This window comes from Tamandua tetradactyla, chromosome 5, assembly GCF_023851605.1.
Source record: "Tamandua tetradactyla isolate mTamTet1 chromosome 5, mTamTet1.pri, whole genome shotgun sequence".
Lineage (NCBI taxonomy): Eukaryota > Metazoa > Chordata > Mammalia > Pilosa > Myrmecophagidae > Tamandua > Tamandua tetradactyla.
The window spans coordinates 165,766,321-165,771,001 of record NC_135331.1 but is presented as its reverse complement, the minus strand read 5'-3'; the positions used below and the strand labels follow the sequence as shown (position 1 = coordinate 165,771,001).

The following is a 4,681-nucleotide window of genomic DNA, read 5'->3' as shown; positions in this document are numbered from 1 at the left end:
CAGGCCATTTCTCTTCCTCTCCTCCAGCTTCCCTATTCCCTGAGACATGACAATATTGAAATTAGGCCAATTAATAACCCTACAATGGCCTCTAACTGTTGAAGTGAAAGGAATAGTCACACATCCCTCATTTTAAATCAAAAGCTAGAATGATTATGCTTAGCGAGGAAGGTGTTATGCCTTCCAAAATAGGCCAAAATCTAGCAATGTGGTTAGCCACGTTGTGAAGGCAAAGGAAAAATTCTAGAAGGAAATTGAAAGTGCTACTCCAGTGAACACACAAGTGATAAGAAAATGAAACAGTCTTATAGCTGACATGAGAAAGTTTTAGTGATCTGGCAGAAGATCAAACCAGCCATGACATTCCTTAAGCCGAAGCCTAATCCAGAGCAAGGCCCTCACTCTCTTCAATTCTTTGAAGGCTGAGAGACGTGAGGATGATGCAGAAGAAAAGTTTGAAACTAGCAGACATTGGTTCATGAGGTTTAAGGAGAGAAATTTCTATAACATAAAAGTGCAAGGTGAAGGAGCAAGTATTGATGTAGAAGCTGCAGCAAGCTATCCAGAAGACCTAGCTAAGATAATTGATGAAGATGGTGTGGTAGTTAGATTCAGTTGTCAACTTGGCCAGGTGAAGGTACCTAGTTCTGTTGCTGTGGACATGAGCCAATGGTACGTGAACCTCATCTGTTGCTGATTACATCTGCAGTCGGCTAGGAGGTGTGCCTGCTGCAATGAATGATGTTTGACTTAATTGGCTGATGCTTAAATGAGAGACTCAATGTAGCACAGCCCAAGCAGCTCAGCATACCTCATCTCAGCACTCACAGCTCAGTCCAGGCCTTTGGAGATGCAGAAAGAAATCACCTTGGGGAAAGGTGTTGGAAACCAGAGGCCTGGAGAGAAGGCCAGCAGAGATCATCCTGTGCCTTCCCACGTAAGAAAGAACTTCAGATGAAAGTTAGCTGCCTTTCCTCTGAAGAACTAATGAAATAAATCCCCTTTTATTAAAAGCCAATCCGTCTCTGGTGTGTTGCATTCCAGCAGCTAGCAAACTAGAACAGATGGCTACATTTAACAACAGAGTTTAAAAGTAAGTGAAACAGCCTTTTTTTGAAGAAGATGTCATCTAGGACTTTCATAGCTAGAGAAAAGTCAATGCCTGGCTTCAAAGCTTCAAAAGACAGGCTGACTTTCTTGATAGGGGTTAATGCAGCTGGTGATGTTAAGTTGCAACCAGTGCTCATTTACCATTCTGAAAATTCTAAGGTTCTTAAGAATTATGTTAAATCTACTCTGCCAGGGCTCTATAAACAGAACAACAAAGCCCAGATGAAAGCACATCTATTCACAACATGGTTTGCTAAATATTTGAAGCCCTCTGTTGAGAATTTCTACTCAGAAAAACAGATTCTTTTCAAAATATTACTGCTTATTGACAATTCGCCTGGTCACCCAAGAGCTCTGATGGAGATATACAATGTTGTTTTCATGACTGCTAACACAGCATCCATTTTGCAGCCCATGGATCAAGGAGTAATTTTGACTATCATGTCTTATTATTTAAGAAATACATTTCATAAGATTATAGTTGCCATAGGTTGTGATTCCTCTGATGGATCTGGGCAAAGTAAATTGAAACCTCCTAGAAAGGATTCACCATTCTAGATGCCATTAAGAAAATGCCAGGGAAGATAACCCATGTCCTGCACTTTCTGCCAGGTCTCAGCTGTGCTTCAGGTGCCAGAAACCATGGGGCTACAGAAAAGTAGTATGGGGCTGGAAACTGGACAGTGGCTGGGCACAGCAGTGGCTTTGACAAGAGTGACCTAGACATTATCTTCTCAAAGTAATGCCCACAGAAGAGTGGAAGTTTTTAACTGCTCGCTAAGCAAAATAAAAACAAATCATATAGCCGTTCTGTATGAAGAACTAATAGCACAGAAAGCGAAAGGACAGGACATCCAAGAGAAATGTTAGAAGGACAAGATTCTGAACTGCCTTTCTTGGTTCATAATACACTTCTGGAACTATTCAGTCAAATAGAAAGAGAATTTGAAAACTTTCATACTGAAAGCTTAGAATTGCATAGAGAAATTGATGCTCTTATTGAATAGTTAGCTGCTGAAGGGCAAATGATTGATGGGGCAGAACTGGGCAAGGGCCAACTCAAAACAAAAGCCAGTCATAGTACCAGCCAGCTTTCTCAGAAATTAAAGATCACATACAAAGCTTCTACTACCAAGATTGTTTCCAGCTTTAAGACTACAACATCAAGGGCAATCTGCCAGCTTGTGAAGGAACATATTGGCCACAGTGATGGAATCCAGGATGTGAGTGTTGCAAAAACACAACCAGTGGTGCAGGGAGCTACATCTGCTGATTGCATGGCTTTGCTGTGGAGTATAGAAACAGGAAAGTGTCTTGTCAGATATATAGGTCATGCTAGGTCAGTACATTTTATAAAATTTCATCCATCAGAGCAGTTGACTTTCACTACTTCTGGAGATCAGCCTGCTCATATTTGGAGATATATGCAACAAATACCTGGAGAAGATGAAGTAGAGTTTTCTGGTATTGATGAACCCTATGTAGATGGAGATGCTTCCAGTGATTGCCCTACCATTTGAGTTCCTCCTAGATCTCTTAGAAGCTACCAAGGAGTGATGTTTCTTGATTGGTTAGTTAGAGGAAAGCAGGCAGAAACAGCTTCATGGGATAGAACAGCCAATCTGCATGATCTTGAGACATCTGAAATTGTTCATTCTCTGATAGGATGTGATCAAGAATTAACACATTGCTCTATACATCCCAACTAGAGACTTGTGATGACATCATCTCAAGACACAGTTTTTGTTTTTGGGATTTCAGGGATCCTTCAATCTGTTCTGTGAATGTTTTCAGACACAGTCACCTCTGCTGTGTTTACCATGGGAGATAATGTTTGTTTCAGGCAGTGATGACTGTTCTGTGAAAGTTCGGGATTTTAAAAATATGAGATCCCCAGTTGTAACCACTCATACAGACTCTGCCATTGACAGGATTAATGATGTGTGTCCAAAAATCATTGCCCTTCCACATGACAATCAACAAGTTAGATTATTTGATAAGTCAGGCTTAAGATTAGCAAGGTGTAACAGTTAGGTTCAAGGTGTAATGGTTAGGTTCATGTGTCAGCTTGACCAGATAATGGTGCCCAGTTGTCTGGTCAAGCAAGCACTGGCCTGACTGTTACTGTGAGGGCATTTTGCAGACTTAGATCATCGGTAAGTTGATTGCATTTAAAGCTGATTATATATACAACCAACTAATCTCTCTTCAGTAATGAGAGATATTTAACCCAATCAGTTGAAGGCTTTAAAAGGAGAAGTGATTACAAATATCAGCTTTGCTATAGTAATGAGCTATGTTACTTAATATTTTTACTTGATATTTTGAGAATGCACTAATTTTTGATAGTTAATCAAATGGTATTTACAATAGTGTTTAGTATTTAGGATTTAAGATACTCTGCTATCTGTATCTATAGATTTTTTCCTTTCTTGCTTTAATTTTCAATTGGTTTATGTAACATTGTGCAAACAGGCTTTATGATGATTACTTAGATTTTTTTTTAGATATGTCTATGGATAAGTTAACTAAGATATCCATTTTAGGTGGATAAGATTTTCATATATTAATTGTAAAAATATTTGTATCTTCATATTTTCCTGAAATCTTGAAAATATTTGGTTACATAGGTCATTACTATAATAATGCAGATATTTGTAAGAACTTTCTACTTGATATTTTGAGAACATTCACAATTTTGAATGGTATATAAGCTAGCGTTTAATATTTAGAATTTAAGAACTTTGCTGTCTGAATTTGTAGATTTTTTCCTTGTTGCCTTAATTTTAAATTCGTTTATGAAACTTACTGTGCAAACACAGGTTTTACAATGATTATATGGATAGTTTATTTAAATATGCCTATGGTTAAGCTAACTAAGATATCCATTTTGGGTGGTTCTAAGTGCATTGTCTGTTTTCTTAAATAAAAGAAATACACCAAAAAACAGAAGTGATAACTTCAATAGTCAGAAGAGAGATCTTTCATCTCTACTTCAGCCAGCCAGCTTCTGGGGGGTTCATTGAAAACCTTCTTTGAAATTGCCAGCTTGTAGCCTGCCTACAGAATTTGCACTCATGCATCTCCACAGTTGCGTGAGACACTTTTATAAAATCTTATAATATTTACAGATATCTCCTTTTGGTTGTTTCCCTAGAAACAGTCCTGCCTAATATGCAAGCCTTCCTCGAAGCAATAGACAGGGCCATCAAAGAAAGGCATGCTGCTCAGCTTGGAGAGAAAACCATCCCATATATAACCTGTTTACTTGTGGGTTTGATAGGCAAGCCATTGGTTGGTATAGCAACATCCCTGCATTTTTACAAGAAAGATAAGATAGCTGACATTTCTTTGTTTTACTGTTTGCCATGACCTTTAACTGGGGCAAACTTTTCTGTATATTAAGCTCTCATTTTTGAGCGAGTTTGACCCTGAAAGAAGATTATATATATTCTTTTCACATTATACCCAGATCGCATGAAATGTACAGAAAATGTGTGATCGTTTTTTTGTTGTTGTTGTTGTTATTTTTGTATTGTGTATGATCTTTTGTATTTTGGCATTCTCTGGT

The 4,681-nt window shown here is 38.2% G+C and overlaps 1 pseudogene; it reads left to right on the top strand.

Moving 5' to 3' along the window:
- The first annotated feature begins 1,852 nt into the window (after positions 1-1,852).
- LOC143682859 (WD repeat-containing protein 37-like) lies at positions 1,853-4,445 on the top strand (annotated as a pseudogene).
- The last annotated feature ends 236 nt before the right edge of the window (positions 4,446-4,681 follow it).